The following is a 19,020-nucleotide window of genomic DNA, read 5'->3' as shown; positions in this document are numbered from 1 at the left end:
TCAAATGCCCAAACCATCCAAGTGGCCCAATTTTCAGATGTGTTGATCACTGTCAGTTCAATAGATTTGGTGTTTCTAAGGCAGCGAATTCCATATGTTTTTGTCATAAAAAATACTTCCTGTAACAGGATTCTGTTTGGACATACGTTCTACTTTCTTTTTAAAATGTTACTTCATATATAACATTGCATAATGCAACTGCCCCAGGCTTCTTCACTGATCAAAATAGGGGAAGAGAGGAACCTTTGGAGGTTTCACACATATATTCAGATACGACACATTGTTCATTTTAATTTTGGCTTCAGATTGCTGTTTAGCACTTTCATACTGATCACAGCATTAATAAAAGGTTTACATTTGTTATATGCATAACGTGGATAGCCAATGTACAAATTTCATAGTCGTTTTTGTGTTTAGGTTAGGCTATGGTCATTGGGCTTGCCTTTTTCATCAAATGTTTATGTTAAGCTGAAGGGGTAGCTCAGGGTCAACATGATAACTCTTCCATGAATGAATATGGAATGAAGAAGTATTTTTTGTTTTTAAAGGTACAACTTCTATGTTTAAATTGCTGAAAGAGAACATTATCAATGCAGAGAGGGTGAAAAGTATTTCTTAAACATGCAGATAAGGCCTTTTTGATGAGTTTCGTAAATTTTGTCTTGCTGCAGGGGGAAAACCCCTAACTTCTCCTTATTTAAAAGTACGTTCTGCAAAGTTACAGGGAGCAGGGCTGCCTTTGAATAAGTAAGCTATGATGGATTTAAATAATGTTTAAATATTAGATGCCTAGGAAAATGTATATGGCATGCACACACTGAGAGGTTTAAATGATGATAGGACATTGAACATACAAGGAAAAGAAATACTGTAGAGTCACAGCAAGGGATTAATAACAATACACTTAATATGCTTGCAAAAAAGGTGTATTAAAAGCTGTGTGCACAGTGGGGACTTAAATGATTAAAAATAATAATACATTTGCCTTGGAAGTACTAAGTATACTATATGTAGAGAGCAGGGATTTAAATAATAATACTATTAATAATAGCAGCTCATTGAGATGTGGTTGCTAGCACTACATCCTAATTTTACCTTTCTAAATGAATTTTCTACAGAGGAATCTGGCATTGTTTGCCGAGGCTAATAACCGAATTTCCCTTCCCTACACACATATGCTTCCATGGAAAAACAACAAAGAACTAGATGAAGAGCTGGCTTTTTTCCTGAGTCTGTCACATGTGTGCATACGCACGCGCACACGGACACACACGTACTCACTCGCTCTCTCCTGGCTTGCAACCCTCAGCACATTTTACAGATATGCTTCCTACTTAATTGCTATGCTGGATTCTCCTAATACCTTTTTGAATCAAGTTGGGTTTCTACCAGGCGATAGTTTGCTGTATGTTTGCATGCGTGCAAATGTGTGTAAAGTATATACACATAAAGTGTGTCTTTAGTAACTGGATATTGAGTAACTGCTGTGTCATGTAAATACAGATAATTGCAATCTCTCAAGGAAAAGTTTGCAGCAGAGTTTGCAGATATTATATATATTCCTACTTCTGTCTGAGGAGTAAAGAAATTTCTCTGCTGAATAGCTGTTAGTATCTATTTTACAAGATTTACTCATTTTCAGGTACCTAATGTAGCTGCTAGCATGCATGCACGACAATACAATTTATATGGTAAATGGAACCAAATAATGGCTTCACTGAATGTTATGGCTGCACTGAAGGGAAATGTCACGGTAAATAGCTGCCAAATTATGGATCATGCCGAAGTGTCACAACTGCACTAAAGACAAATAGCACTAGAGGCTATTGCCACTGTGACGCTTTTGAGTTATGAAGAAGAGGAGCAGCCTGATGTGAGCCTCTTTGTGTCCTCATTATAGCAAAGGGTTACTGGTGCAGTGTACAAGAAAACCTGGTCCTACGTGGTGGCTAGTTATTAATCTGTTCTTTTCAAATATAACAGCTGTAGCAAGCCAGAAAATCTTTTCCTTGCTTTATGAATACATATAAACACATACAAACAAAGAAAAACCTGCAGGTTTTATGAATGTAAATGTGTACGGGAAATGACTAGTAATGGAAAAATGTTGTAATAAAATAATCTAATCAAAGAATATTATTAAATTTAATATCATATGTGTCTGAAAGCTTTAGTTGCTTCTTATGCAGATAGATGTGTGAAATATAAGCAATAATGCACTTTCTCTCTTTGTAAAGACTTGAGTAGTAAGGACATTACCAACTAAATTGCTTCTTCTAAACTGAAGTGTGTCCCGGTTTCTTTCATTTTAATGGGAGGGTAATAAAGATGAAAGACTAACATTTTAACTGATGGATCCCTTAAGCTACAGAATAGAAATTTATTATGTTTTGAGGGAATATGCTGAATGCTGGAAATGTGGAAAGAAGCAGGGAAATCCCAGGTAAAATAAAAGCAATGTAACATCTTTTTTCATTGTTATTATTATGACATACTTTTATGAATGGAAAACTACATACTGCTCTTACTTAAACTGAGAGAACAACACTGATCTTTCTTTTGAGAAAAAAAAAAAAAATGGGGGGAGTTACTTGGAAAAAAAATATATATTTGGAAATGGAGGGACATTGCTCAGCAAGTGGTCGCTTCTCTCTAGAATCACTTTTCAAATCCTGCCTGCAGTGTTCGGGGAAGTGAGTTTGATGCTCTGACCACTATTGTACACACCACAAACGTACCATCCATAACACAGCACAATTGTCAGTTGCTGTTTTACAGAGGGGCCAGGGCTGAACAATCATGGTGGATAAATTACTTTTCTATTCTACAGCAAGTGGCTTTCCTACCATGTGAAGCTTAAGGTCATTGGCAGGGCAGTGAGGGGGAAGCTTATATATTAGTTAAAACTAATACACTAATAGTGTTCAGATAGAGGAACTAAACCAATTAATTAAAGCTAGGTTTGTTCTTCGAGGTGGGGGGGTTTGACTTGGAGAGTTATTATACCAAGAGACACACATGTATATGTATGTGTATGTATTTTGCCTTCTTACTACTCCACTTCTTGCTACAATATTCCTGTAGATAACTTGGTTTGGTGGGGTTTTTTGGTTTGTTTTTCTTTTGTTCTTTAATATCTGCATTAAAACCTTTATAATTCAGGACTGAAGAAATTCAGATTTCAGAAATAAAATATTCTCCAAAGATTTCAAAACTTTAGTAATAGAATCTGCTTACAATTTTTACAGTGTAGTCTAAGGGGGGAGGGGAAGAAAAACCTGTCAAAAATTAGGTAGAACATCCTTGAATGGCAATTAGCATGCCCAGAATTTATTTTATGTGCAATGCAGTTGCAAGTAGCTGCTTCTTATTAAATGAAAATCCTGTATTATGTACTTCAGGAACATTCCAACTAATGAGTATGTAATGTCCTTAGTGTAACACAGAACTTCTTTTTGTGTTCACAACCACAAAATGCTGGAAACTTGACAAATGATATCATTTAAGACAGATGCCTGCCTTAGGGACCTGTTTTTTGGCTTCCTGTTTCTGGTTTTTATTTCAATAACATTTGTAATTGCCACAGGATCTGTACCTGCATAGTGTTTTAACTCCTTCACATATGCCCCAATGCATTAACTCCTTGGGTAGGTACCCGGGAATATTTTCTTTTTTCTTTTTCCTCCCCAGCTGGTGTGTTCTTCCTGCCTCTCACAGGCGCAGCTACACACATAAATAAAAGCTGGATCTTATTAGACCAGACGAAATGGTAACATCAGAGGGGGTAAACACTTACTGCACTTGCTGTGTTTTACTAGTGCAGAAGTACATCTAGACCAGGCCCAAGGCAAAACCCAAGAAACTGTGAGGTACAGCCTGGTGGTTCTCAGTGAGAAAAAACAGAATGCTGTGTGCATGGCCTAGGCACACAATACCTTGATCTCAGTTATACTTTCCAATGTATATTTCCCCATTAAACTCACATTCTTTACTTAGGTTATAGGGCAGGAGCATTTTTGACATCAATTGATGCTGGTTGTAAGGGGCATTTTGGCGCTGCTGGTTCAACACAAGCTGTAAGTTGCTGTGCCTCCAGCAGAGCCAGCTTCATGTAAAGCCCTTATCACAGGACAAGAACAGTTTTCAGCTCCCCAGGCACTCAGCATGGATCCTGGCAGACTGCAAGAAACCTTCCCACAATCCATAACAGCCCAGAGGTTTTGGTGGTGGTTTATAGCATGTTCTTTCTCTGACTATTTTTTTGTAGGTCTTAAAAAAAATATTGACAATAGGCTGTGTACAAGAAGCTTACATGAATCTTTGTAGGGAAATTTTCACTGAGCCACTTCACTGAATACTGCAGGGTGCAGTAATAACAAAAAAAAAAAAGGCTTGTAAAGAGCATGAGCTCTTGACACCTATTCTGCAGGTAAGACTTTTCTACTAGTCAGAAGCATTTACCTCTCTAGGACTTACAGTGTTTTCTGATGTCATTTTGAAGCAAAAACTCTGCATTCAAGCCTTCTGTTCATAGGACATGCAGACTCATTGCACCTGTACTCTTAAGACAAGTTTATCCCATGAAGTGCTGAACAACTGTGTCTTTCTTCAGAACTGGAGCTGGTGACTCTAAAAACCTCAAGAAACGTCTCTGTTTACTGCAAGGCCAGACAGCACATCATAAAAACCTACCCTCCAGGCTTTCTGTAAGAGAAGGAGGGGGAAGTCTTTCTCCTGTCACAAGAGGGAGGTCAAAAGGACCAAGCGAGTGCCAGACCAAGTCACTTCTGCTGTTCTAGGGTTCATTTTCAGAGAAAGTAGGCAGGCACACAAATCTCATTATGCGTTACGAGGATCTGCAAAGGCTTCTTGTGCACTGTCTTAAAACCATACCCCTAAGGGACTCATTCACAAAGGGAATAGAAGGGAAGGAAATTTGTATATTTTCTGGAAGCAGTAAGACATGACATGCAGCGCAGTTCTGGCTGATTACAGCATGCCTCAGGTGAGCTGGGAGGCATGAGGCTGCCAGCCAAGTGATTTCAACCACCCAAGAAAGAGAACTCCACAGAAATGCATTGTGTGGCACGTCTGATTGCTACAAAGAAAAACACTCCAACTTCATTCACATTGGCATGGCATTATTGGCATGACTGTTCCTGGCAGCCTATTGGAAAGTTTTATTTGCATCCAGAGTTTTGAAAGCCATTTCATAACATTAAACAAGAATAATGCTGAAAACGCCTGGCTTATTTGCCCCTTGATACCTGCGTGTAATCCCTCGTTGAAACCCTAATGAGGTGTTCTCCTTGGGTTGTGTTACTTCCAAAATAACCCTTACGTACAAGCAGCATAATGTACCTTTCCTCCCTGCATAGGGTGTGGCAAGAGTAGCCAGATGAAAGAGGATAAAATGCATTATTGTTCCTGTATCCTCAGTAATTGAGATGCAGAGTCAGTTACTGGATCGTTTGACTTCTTACTGAGCTGGGAAACCTCAATCTGCTATCACAAGTGCCTACAAATAAGTGAGATATTGAGTCGGTTTCCTCTCCTGGGAGTGTAAATGAGGAACAAGAATAACACTCTTGAAACAGTGTAAAACCAGTCTCTGAGGAGAACCTGGCTCTTGTTTCTGTGTGCGTGCTCATGCTGCTGGAAAAAACAGTTTTAACCCACAGACCTGCCTAACCTCAAGTTGTAGTGAAATTTCCCAGGGCCTCCAGATAGCTCCCAAAGTCTTGGGAAATTCAGTTCAGTGTTTGCAGTCAATGATGTGGTAAGAGCTGTGGTAGCAATAGGAGCAGCTTTGCAGACTCTGAGCCCTTGGATCATGGGTGGTGGCAAAGCAAACTTTGCTCTGGAGCAACTGCTGAAAAGGCAACCCTCCAGTTCCTGGGTATCCTCTAAATGAATTGGACTGTGAGGGCCAGATTGCTCCATCCTAGTTCAAAAAAAACAGCTTTTCCCCTCACTCCTGTAAGTCACAATCTTGACTTACTTGATAGCTCCTTTTTCCATCCCTTCTCCATCTTTCTCTCCGTTTCCCTCCCTACTCCCAACAAAAAATAAAGGGTGAAAATAATAACAGAGAGCGAGGCTGTTGCAGGTGTTTCAGGCTTTTCTCCATTTTCAGAGGGGGGTAGATCAAGTTGTCTTGTAATGCATGTAAAACTAGGAAAGCACAGAGTTTTGCCTATATGCTCTGCAACAAAATTTGAGTAGATTTATGGCAAATATATCCAGTTTACATTTTACCACAGAAACTGACAATTTTTCTTTACGATGTGCAATATCTTTTCTACCTACATGGGGGAAAAAAAGAACAAAACAACCTACCAAGGTCTTTTTCCACCTGTGTGATTTAATTTGCACTGTCTCTCATTCTGTTAATGTGATGAGGCAACTTCTTTGGCATTTCTTCCTTTCTTGTTTGTGAGAAGCTGCCATGTTCAGCAGTCACAAAACACACATCATGGTGCAAAGAGGATAGAGCCAAACAGTCCTTCTTTTCAATGAACTTGAAATTGTAGCAATACAAATCATTTCAACATTGGGTCACATGGAATGAACTAGAACCCTGTAATATGAGTGGTGGGCTGTAGATAAAAGATGCTATAGAGACAAGGGTTGAGTCTAGCAGGGGCAAAAAAAGGATGTTGATAGTGGTGTGTTCAGGTGACTGAAGGAAAACCAAAGTCTGTGCTTCACCTCAGATGAGTTCAGGCTTGTATGTAAATCAGATATAGTCCTAAATCTAACAGAAGGGCTTCACAAGTATATTGCAGTAAGCACTAATGCCAGTGTCTTTGCTTTCTAGATTATTTTCTTCTATCTTCCTGGCATTATGTCACATTTTCATCTAATTAAAGACAATGCAAGGTGGGAAGGTGAAAGCAATTATTTCTTTGCTTCCAGAAATAGAGTCAGAACTTTACCAGTCATATATAAATGGCAGCAGTACCTTTTAGCATTTTCAGTAAACAAAATGTTGATAGTCCCTTCAAGATGGATGGAGGGGAATGGTCACTCAGGCTTAGATTTTTTTGGAGCTCCTCATCGTAATTTTACCAGAGTACAACTGTCATCCATGCTTATCCAAATGATGGAAAAGTTTCTTTGTCCTTGAAAACTAGCCATACTGTGCCAGAGAGAACACCGAGAATGGTGCTGTTCCAGTGCTTTCCTATCTGCCACACTGTAAGAGGAAAAGTTGAACAACCCCCAGTCCTGATACTTGTATGTCAGGTTATATGAACTAAGCTCTGAAAACAAGCATATTTTCTCTAAGAACCTGTGTCTCTCCAAGAAGATGGATATAGTTTCAGAGTGTTGTGTGGGAATTAATCTCTTTGTTCAATGTTGTATTTAAGAAAAAACAGCAACCCTAACAGTCCTATTCTCTGTCCCAGGGTTGCCCTGGTTCTGTGCCTGGCGGGCTGGCTTTGTTCTGAAGCGCACCGGCTCTCCATACCTTGTATATTTTAATGCCGACACTGATCTTCAATCAGCCTTGCTCTGGCCTTCCAGTGAAAATATGCCAAAATGTCATAGGTTTCCAAATGAAATGCAAATACTGAACTTTCTGAAATTTACTGATAGTATTTTACTCCTTTACTGCATCTGAGCTGTACCAATGAGGCACATTGGAAACAAGGGTTTAAGATTCCTGACAGCGAAGGTCTTCGCCCTTGCCACTCCACAGGTGTCTCAGCTGGATGGTCTATGGCACCACGATGATCTTAAAGGTCTTTTCCAACCTAAATGATTCTACAATCCTACCTCCCATGGAGAATATGAGTCCTCTGCTTGCTTGCTCACTCAGCACAATGAAAAAAAAGCAATGAAATACTCGAAGTCAGGTCAGACTACCTTTTGTCATATGTAACTGTTATTACACAGATGTCACAGCAGCAGGTGCAAAATAAATACCTGGGTAATGGAAACCATTTGCTTTGCCTTTAGCCACAGGCATCAGGTCTGATTTACTTGTGGCTGGCAGCTGAGAGAGCAAGGGAGAGTCAGGCCCCTATAGCCAGGCTCACTTTGCTCAGAGATGGGAAAAGATAGCCACAGTGGAAGCTGCTCCAGAGGAGATGGTCCTATTTTTCACCCCTGCCCTCTTCCTCATGTTCCCTGCTATTCTGCCAGAGCAGAGAGATTTAGCTGAGCCTTGAATCTACACTTACACACTGCCCTTTCATCATTTGGACCTCGGTGGATGTACACAATCTGGAGCAGTCTTTGCTCAAGGCAAACAAAGTAAAGGAGGAGAGTGACATTTCAGTCTTTCATTGCAGAGTCATTCAGGTCACTCACTGAAATTATAGACACCAGCTCCAGCAACGTTAACAGCCAACTTTAGATTATTAACCATCCTTTTGATAGCAGTACATTTATGGTGCCAGTGCACAGAGAATTCCTCCAAATTACAGGGTGTCCTAACACAGCCAGTCAAACCTCATGGACCTCTAGATGCAGTAAACAGTATAATTAAACCTGTTTTCTCATTTGTACTTTCCTAGCAGCACTCAAAATACGCTCTCAACCACTGGATGCTGCTATTTGCATCAGGCTATGAAAAGAGATAAGAGCGAAGGATGCCTCAGCAATAGCTCATTAAGAAGACAACAACCATTTTCTTTTATTGGATTATTTATGTTTTGGGTGATAATACAACACTATTTCCAGGGCAAAGAGCACTCAAGAAGCATATTGGCCTGTAGGTGGTTTCATTTGATTAGATTTAGAAGGGGGAAAGCGACAGCAATTTCTTTTACCTGCTGTTTTCCTGAAAGACCTGAGTTTTTTCTTACCCTTATCAGGGTAAGATATTATTGTCAATACATTTGAGATCCACCAAACTTCATTAGTTCTTTCAGGTGCTTCTAGGAAAGGTAGTGACTCTTTTTCATCCCTAAAGCTCTAGAAATTCTTCCCTGCAATAATCACTGGCATGCCTGGTAGGATCCATTTTTTAATATAATGACCTTCTGCATACAAGCAAACAAACATGAAGGGGACCTAAACATTTAGATCAGAAAGCTGATTTCACACAAAGGAGTCCAAGTTAAAAAAAACTCAACAAAATAATAATAGTAATAATACAATAATACAGACAATGGTCATGAATACTTATTTTCATTCCTTTAATCGTATTTTATAGTTAGTCAAACGTTCTGTTAATTACAGTCTTTCCTCATATTTTTTTCACTATTCTCTTACAGAGCCATTTTTACTGTCTAATGCTGCTGCTGTCGATGTTGGTACCTATGTAAAGATCCAAGAATAAATTTTGGCCCTGACGATGGGATATTTACTCACTTTGAAATGTAAGTAAAAGAAATGAAACTGATAATGGAAACTATTAAATCTTGGAATTCCTTGTTTATTATAATGCAGCTTCCATCTCTTTGATTCTTTCTGTTGCTTTTCTGCTATGAGCAACACTGATGATTATTAAAAAATAAACAACCCCCAACAACAAAACATAGCAAAATGAACAAAAAACACCCAAAGCTGGGAGGTGCAGAAGGTATAGAAACTATCAAACATTCTAAGGAGAGCACGAGATAATTTAGCTTGAAAATAGAGGCTGTGACATAGCATGTATGCCAGGTTTGCTCCTTGTTGTGGGGAGGGACTGTAACAGAGCTCATAGGGTGTGAATGGATCCCCATGCCTGTGTGTAAGAGTTAATTAAGAGACCAGGCAGCAACTACAAAGAACTGCTCCTCATGCTCCTTTAAGCCCTGAAACTGTCCACTAAATATGCTTACTGTGAAGAAGAACAGCATCTTAATACTGCCTAAGCACTGTTTTAGTTATTAATAAAAAGTACAAATACCTTCAGTGCCTGAAAGAGTCTTGTAGCTAAAAAAAAAACCAACCAAACCACACCCGCCCCCCCCCAAAAAAAAACCAAACAAAAAAAACCACAACATGGGCAAAGGATTTCTGATTTTCAAAGTAATAGAATTAGTTTGACTGTATATACTATTCACTGCCTTTCTGAATTACAGATCACTGAGATCTCCATCCAGAAATGCAATGTACTGGTATTCTTCTTGTCAATGATATATACTCAAAGGGCTATTTCTCTAATTGATGGCTTCATCATTCAATTCAAGATGCATAAGGATAGCTATTGTTATCTAACACTATCATATGTTCCAATTGTTCCACACTTCTCTCCTTGTCAATAGCATCCAAGATATCCTATCTAAATCTTCAAGATAGCAAAAGAAAGGTGCATTATTTGTTGACTCCACACATTGCATTATTAAGCATTTGTGAGCAACCTGCACATCTCCCCACTGACAACTTTAAGTATTCAATTAAAACTGGATGAGAGAGTACACCAATATAAATAAATACTCAGTTACATGAAGGCTTTGCATTGAATTCTTAAATTTTTCTAATACAGGTGCTTGCTAGCTGGCACTCAGTTGAAATCAGAAGGTAATGCAAGTGTGAGAATGAATGGTGTATGAAAGGGAGAAAGGCAGATTGCTTTATGGTGGAGTCATGGCAGAGGTTTCACAGGAAATGCTTCTCCTAGTACAGCTAAGCAGCGAAGGAGAACCCTATTATATGGATGAGTGGGACCAGGACTGGCATCTTGTCATTCTAACCTGTATAAGTAAGCAAGCTTAATTGCTCCTTGTCTTTTCAAGATGACTTTCCACCAACAATCTCATTATCACACACATATGTTTGTTCAACATATTTGAGTCCCTTCATGCAGACCTCAACGGAGTGAGAAGAGCAGGAATATTACGCTATCCAGTAACACTGGTTTACCTGTTTTCCTTTTAACCAGGCAGATGTGACCTGCCTTCTCCTTCTGCAACTAACAGGGTGACCAGAGGCAGTGGAATTTACGCCAGGACTGGAGAGAATAGAACAAGAGGGAAAGCAAGCTGTCAAGAGAACTGTGTACTGAAGATGAAAAATGTAAAACATGACTTCTATTTACCATGATTAATATGTAAAGTCAACATGTTTGTCATGCAATATATTAATATGTATGTCTTCCCATTATGTAGATATTTTCATATATTACTTATTAGAAAGGGATATAATCACAATGATGGGGCAAGAATGCCACTTAAAAATTAGGTGATGCCCAGTCAACACAACATAACATAACCACTAGAGTGTCATTTCTGATTTAGATGTGGTGATATCAGTGTAATTGCCACTGGGAAGAAATTAAAATGGCTGTTAATGATAAATAAAATGACAAGAAGGAGGATCCTCCTTCACATATAATTCCAAGCAAAATACAGCTGCTGAATTCTTTGAGCGCTTAGTGCCGTTCATTGATAAAGGAGAAACAAACAGGTTTTGTGCAGCTGCATGGCCATAAGAGCTGCCGTGTCCTTTCCCAATCCCAAATGCAGACACCACAGGTCTAAAAAGATTTCACCGGGCTATTTCTACTCAGGGGAGGTGTAATAGTGAAGCTCACATGAAGTGAATATTAATGCTATTCTAGCAGAAAGCACTGCACATAACAAACAGAAAGGTAAGCTACAACAGGGTAGGGGCAGGGAGACAACAGTGCATGCGGGTACTTCACAAAATCTCCAAATACTCCTGCCTTGTCTCTGTCAACATAGGCAGCCTTAGCTCACGGATCAAAAGACCTTCATACATTTGTTTTATATCATAAATGTGTCGAGAATGAGCTACACAAAGCATCATTCACCCACTACACATGGCTTGTTAGCCTAGTTGAGAGCATCTTTCAACTCATTCACACATTAAAAGCCAGGAAACCAACATTTGATTACTAATAAGATCAAAGACCATATCTTCCCATCTGTGAAGAGCAAGAGCCAAATTACTTTCTCCTCTCTCTGCATTTACAGAAAAATTGAAGAATCGAAACACAAGATCGACATTATACTCCACATCCCATGATTAACACAGTTCCAGCCTATAAAAACACAAAGCAGCCACTGTAACTTACATACATTTTCTTGAAAGGAGAATCTGTGCTCACATCTTCACAATGCTCCCAGTCTGCAGTTATCCAAAGCTCAGAGTGGCTTGATCCACAAGTGTTATCCTAGCGTATAAAATTACAACACCTCTTAAAAGGGAAAATACCATATACCTGCCATTTGCTCTTCTCTTGGTATCTTCAAAATCAGATGGTGGTGTAAGGGTTAGATTAAATTAAAGCACCAACTTAAAATCACAAAAACAAAACTGAAACAGGCAGGGTAAGTTAATGTTATTTCATTATTGCAGTTAGGTTTTTAATTACCTGTTGGTGAAAGAAGCTTAAGAAAATAAATAAATAAAAATCAACCTTAACCTGGAGAATAAGTATGTCCACTTTCAGGTGAAACTTATTTGTTGATTCAGTTCTAGCCTATGCTGATTCTTCTGGAGGGGCTTTGCTCTTAGCCACATGCAGCCAAACCATAGCAGGGGCAGTGAAAGAAGAGAAGGTAAAAAAATGAATAATGTGTAAGATGCTTTCTAAAATAAGGTGAATTAACACAGAAAAGACCCTAGTGAAACAGCTGAACCACTGACCTAGCATTTTGAGATATGCAGGATTTTTTTTTTTTTTTTTTTTTTTTTTTTTTTTTTTTTTTTTTTTTGATGGTGTGGTGGTCTGTTTTACTACACAGCATGTGAAAGGAGTGCAGAGCTCTGCCAGCCCCCAGCTAATTGCTTTGGATCTTTTGCATGAAGATAATTTGCTGATAAATTGTTACAGACACATTTAGGCAACAAGTTTTTATAGGATGCCTGGTGCTCTTTATAATGCAATTAACATTATTTAGTATACATGTTCTCTTATGCATTGTTGTTCTTTCACTGGCAAACAATAACAATGAAATCTGCACCCTTCAAATGGCCAAACCTTTTCCCACGTTTCCTTGATTTGAGCTGTCTTTTGGGCATGTAGGGTCATCAAAGGAAAAATCATACCTAATATTTAGCAAAGGGCGTTTTATTTTAATGTCTGTTTGAGAAAGTTAGAAGAAAATGTGGACTGAGGTTGATCTTATTTTTTTGCCAGCTTTACAAAAGACTCTAGGAGCAGTTTATTTTAGAAAGCAAAGCATTCTGATTTGCTCCAAAGGAAAGCCTTCCTAGGAGTTCGCATGTTGGAGGACTCCTTGCAGTATTTACTCAAGCATGCCATGGATAGGTAATGAAAAATCACAAATTCTGACATCTCCAAACCTCTGCTCACAAAGTATCAAGGAGGCACCAGGTCTGCATCTCTTCCAGCAGCAGTAAAGTTCTCCAGGCAACAAGTTCTCCATTAATGTGTCCTTTTGTGCAGGACACACGTCTACCATCAGGTACTGCAATGGTGTTATATGCCTGGTCTACATTTAAGCCATGCTAACATTCACATGCAAGGCATCCCTACCCAGTCTGGTAGCCCTGAAAAAGAAGTCTTCTGAGCACTTACCTGAGATGCAAGCAGGGAATAAATCAATTTCTTCCAAGGTCATTCAAATGCATGCTTTTTAGGAGGGTCCTAATCACAAAACAAAAGGGACTTTTTGGAATAGGGGTTACCCCGTTTTGAAGCTGTCTTGCTTACCATAAATTAAATGTAGCAAGAGAGCTCAGACACCCTGTTCTTGACTGGCCATCATAATCGCTACACCTGAAAGCCTTACTTTCTCACTAGCTGCAGTGTTTTCTTGTGCATTACCTTATTTCCTAAGATCTTTTGCACAAAGAGTAGAGGCACTGCTCTGCAGCCTGAGAGTCCTGTTAGCACAGAATTTGATTCACAATTTCCCACCCTATTGCTACTGCCTTAAAGTGCCTAAAACTTTACATCTGGACACCTACAGGAGCAAACAGATCATGATCTAAGCACTCTTAGTGCCTACATTTGATGCAGAAGGCATTCACTATCCAGAGAAGGCTCTGGGTCCTAGATGCGCTCCAGAGACTCAACTGACTCAGGAAATGGAGCACAAGTTTCCTCTCTGAAAGGAAGAGTCTGTTCAGTTTCGCTCAGTCTCCCTGACCTAGTCAATGTCTAAATCCCACACAAAACACATCAGCAGGAATTCCTAAAATTCATCAAGAAGGACCCCAATCCCAAAGCCAGTTATGCAGCCTGTTGTGACAACTCAGGGTGGCTCTGCCTGTGACCACTATGGCTTTCACAGGTGAATCAGCAGCAGGAATTCCTTCAGGTAGAGTGCAGTTACCAGGACGGGAATTTAACAATAATTATCACCCAGCTCCTGTGAAAATTCACAGAATCACAGAATGGGTAAGATTGGAAGGATCACAGGGGGTCCAATCTCCTGCTCTGTTCCAACCTCCCTGCTCTATGAGGGTCCCCTAGACTACATTGCACTGGATTGAGTCCAGATGGTTCTTGAATATCTCCAGTGGGGGAGATTCCACACCTTCTCTGGGCAACTTGATCCAGTACATGGTCACCTGCCTGTAAAGGACCTGGGAATCTTGGTAGGTGACAAGTTGATACAAGCTGGTAATGTGTCTCTGTGGCCAGGGATTCCTTGTGTGGGATCATGGAACGCACTGCAAAGAGTTTGGCCAGCAGGTCAAGAGATGTGATCCTCACCTTCTACTGGGCCCTAGTGAGGCCGCATCTTGAGTGCTGTGTCCAGTTCTAGGATCCTCTAGACAAAAAAGACAAGGAGCTACTGGAGTGGGTCCAGAGGATGGCCACAAAGATGATTTGGGGTCTGGAGCATCTTTTTTATAAGGAGAGACTGTGGGAGCTGGAGCACTTTAGTCAGTTGAAGAGAAGACTGAAGAGGGGATTTCATTAATGCACATAAATATCTCCAAGGTGGGTACCAAGAGGATGGTGCCAGACTCCTTTCAGTGGCGGCCAGTGACAGGATGAGGAGCAGTGGCCATAAACTAAAACACAAGAAGCTTCACTCAGCATGAGGAAGAACTCTACATTGAGAGTGGCAGAGCAATGAAACAGGCTGCTTGGAGAGGTCATGGAGTCTCCCTCTCTGGAGACATTCCAAACACACCTGCACACATTTCTATGTAAGATGTTCCAGGTGATCCTGCTGTGGAAGTGAGGTTGGTCTAGATGATCTCCAGAGGTCCATTTCATGTGGACTTCATGTGGACCTAAAAACCATGTGGTTCTGTAATTCTGCCCATTGCCTTTTGTCCTATTGCTCAGCACCACTGAGAAGAGCCTGACTGCATCCTCTTGGCACCCTTCCGCCCCATCCTCAACAATCACTGCCAGGATCTTGGCTTTGCACCTTGCTGAGAAAACGGCAAGAAGGTGTCTTCAGCAGAGTGTTTACTCCAGGGAGGTGGTGTGGCCAAGCAGAGCAATGAGAAGTCCTGCCTGCTGGCTGACCTGCACCCTCCTCAGCAGAAGCTCTCTGTCATCTTCCCCACAGAGCTCCTGCCTCACCCACCCCAGTTGAGGCTGATAATGTCCATGGGATTGTTTTAACTACAGGCCATAGTACTGTGTAATTATGAAAGTAGTTTATAAAAGACTTTCAGTTGTATATCCTAAAGAAATACCCAGAGTCTTTGAAAACTTGGTTCTTCCCTGCTCTTTCCCACATGCTGCATGACCAGCTTGAAGTGCAAGTATGAAAATAGACCAAACCATTTCTGCAACTTTCCTGTCCCTAATTTCCTGAGGCAGACCTTTCTGCGAAAAGCATTTCCCTGTGGCCCCCACTGACCCAATGGCTACGGAAGACAGCAGGGAGCAATCAGCGCCAGCACCTTGGTTTCCGCAGACAGGTGCCCAGTGCACCATGTGCCACCTCTAGCCCAGCCCTCTCTGTTCCGAATAGCAGTGCTATTCTTTAGTGGGAGGCAGAGGGCATCTGTGATCATGGAGAACTGTGGGGTTAAAAATTAATTATAGAGTAATATTTATAGCTCCAAATGGAAAGTGATGACACAAAATCCAATTCCCCTGTTTGAATTCCTGTGTTACATTCAGAGATTTAACAAAATCTGATGAGCACTTATTATTGTACAGCTATAGGAAATAGTTGCACAGATTTCTCAATCTCTGCCACGTCCTGAGCCTTGCTTTCAAGTACATTATTGCATGTGTGCCATCTGAGATGAGGTAGTGAGCTGGCATATGACACATGCTGGAAAAATGGGCCAACTAAACAAAATGTGAAGTGGCACTGTTTCTCTTCAGTAGGGGCCTGATTCAGCCCAAGCATGTCTCATATGTGCCTAACTTAAGGCAGGCACCTAAGTGCCCTGCTGAAGGAGAAGCGTGGAATTGCTTGCATTCTTGGAGTGAAGCACGTGGAGTTTAAGAGCTTTGTGGAATCCCAGCCTAAACTAATAGCATTGTACTTCTTGTTAACCGAGAACAAAAGCAAGCCAGTTTGGGATCACGCTGACCTAGATGCTATCAGAGGTTAGCAAAAACGACTGGTCGGACCTGTCAGGACTAAACAGCTGCATCAAGCAATGGGGGGGAGCTCTGGGAGGGGGAAGGAGGGCGCCAGAGTTGCAAATAGAGAGACAGAGGAGCAGGAGGAAAAGATGGAAACTGCGTGTCCTGAATACGCATGAACATGTGTGTGTGTGTGTGTGCGTGTGTGTGTTCTCTGCAGCGGAAGCTTTGGTCTTGTCATTTGCATATGCACAGATCACCGGACATCTTTCACCCAACCTTTCAGAAACAACCTTATGGCACCATGACTCCCATGCTCTCAGCACTCCTTGGGCTCCATTTCCATAAATTACAGCACAAAAGGATAATAGCCTGTTATCAGTTCCAGCACTGTCTGACATACAAAGCACCAAGAGCAGGAGTATTTTCCTTGCCATCCTGTGCCCCTCTTGTGGACCAGGTGTAGCCCCACTTGGAAAATGTGGTACTGTACCAGCGGTTTCTGACCTGATTGCAAAGCTAACTAAAGCTAATTTATCATGACAGGCTAATCAGGATGACAAGGTTGGGTAGGTGACATTTTCCAAAATGTCCAATTTTTTTTTTTTTTTTTTAATCCCTTAGCAATTTATTTTCTGAATAGCAAAGTTTTCTCCAAGAATGTTCCAAAACATAGTCAAGGTTAACCATGCTGTGAGCTTATTCAATATTTATGATTCTTTTTTATTTGTACTAGGACTTTTTGGGGACTCCAAATAGTCCATTAATCAAATCGAGTGACAAAATAGGCCATTTGACAATTTGTACAGGGGCTGCGTATTTTTTTTTTTTCCTGTTCAAGAATAAAGAACCAACTTAACTTCATCAACAGTTCCTGATTAATTGTTACAGAGTGTCATCCATAAATTTTCCTTCGATCTAATAATCCTTTCAGAAGACTTAACAATATCCCCAGTGATTTGGGTTTTATTGAGGGCTGAGTTCCTGGAGAAGCAGTGACACAAATAGCTCAAGTGAACTGAGACACCTCCGTGGACAGTCTTCACAGAGTTGACAGTTCTGAAATACAATTATCAGTGTGATCTGCTTAAGAATTCATCATCAGCTCCTGCCTTCTGAAGACTTAAAAAAATACCGAGGCATACAAAGAAAAAGAGGTGATAAGAAGGCATCATTTTCTTCCAGCCTCATAACTGTAAATTGAAGAAAATTATTTTCTTTGCCTGCAGCTCATTGGCATATAGGCAGCATTATATTATAATTTCATAAGCATAAATCCTTTGAATAAATTTCAGAAGAATAACTGAATTAGAAATGCAAGTAAAGTATCTAAAAAACTTAACTGTACTAGGCAAGAAAAACTGGATGCGAGTAAAACTGGCATGGGGAGATTTACTGTCTGCCTTCTCATCCTCTGTCTGTGAAGGGAATACTCCCCCACTCCTCCTACTAACCTGATCCAGCTAAGGTAAATTTTAAGAAGGAAAAAAAAAAAAAAAAAAAAAAGTTAATTTCAACCATCATTTCCATACACAGCAGGAAAATATGAAATCTAACCCACCTTGCTGCCTTCTTTTGCAGAATTTCAGCTGTATTTCATCATTAATTAATCTTGGAGATACAACAGGCTTGGGGTTTGTTGTAATTATTGTTATTTGTTTATTTATTAGTAGTAAGCATATGGGAGATCAAAAGCATGCCTCCCAACTGTTCCCTAGCAACAAGTCAGTCAGTTATTCGCACAGAAGTCCTCCAACCTTCCCACAAGGTGGATCTGGGATGCAGCACTCCTGCGGCGCCCTCCTTGCCCCATCCCATGGGCTGAGGGATGCTGCAGGTGCTGATGCTCTCCGATGTCCAGCCAGGTGAAGTGCACAAGTGTCTGCTAAGGGGCAGAAATAGCTCACCTTTTCTGAGAAGCCCTGGGGAAAGGCTTGATTTTATAGTTGCATCCTAAGATGACTGCAAGTCAGGAGATCAAAGTTAAGCCCCGTTATTGACTTCCTGTCCAATTCGGGCAAGTACTCTCTCCTCAGTTCCCTGCCTGCCTGCCTCTGGGAATTTAGACTCTTGTCTCCGTGTGACGCAGCTACTCACCTTTAAAACGGACATGTTAGTTTCATACTCTCCACTATTTTTCCCTGATTTTTCTGTTATGATGTGTATGTTACTATTATGCTACATTTTCAGTTGACCTGGATTGCTAAGGCCACTGCTGAATTTGGTGCAACACTCCTATGATTTCAGCTAGAGAAGGTTCAGTATGAACCTAAGTGTGAAGAGCACTAATTACCACCCAGGTTGTCTGAACTAGTGTGAAACCCTCACCACTGCACCCTTAAAGCCACGTGTATTTCCACTTTGATTGATCTATTGGTTCTTCTCAGAAGCAACATAGCTACAGTAGGGACAACAGAGGTGTGGGCGGCGGCTTTATTCTAGCTTGCTCCTGTCTGCAGCGTGGATAACCAGATCATCTTCACTGTTGCCCAAACTTTCATGGAGAATACTGCATGAAATACCATCTGCCTGGAAGAGGTGCAACACTTCCTCCAATTCCTGTGTCCGCCTTGCAGAACAGAGTCAAATTACGGCAACCTGAGCATGTCACTTACGTAGAGGGCAATTCGCAGCCA

This window comes from Hirundo rustica, chromosome 1 (assembly GCF_015227805.2).
Source record: "Hirundo rustica isolate bHirRus1 chromosome 1, bHirRus1.pri.v3, whole genome shotgun sequence".
Classification (NCBI taxonomy): Eukaryota; Metazoa; Chordata; class Aves; order Passeriformes; family Hirundinidae; genus Hirundo; species Hirundo rustica.
Note: the sequence above shows the minus strand (reverse complement) of the source record.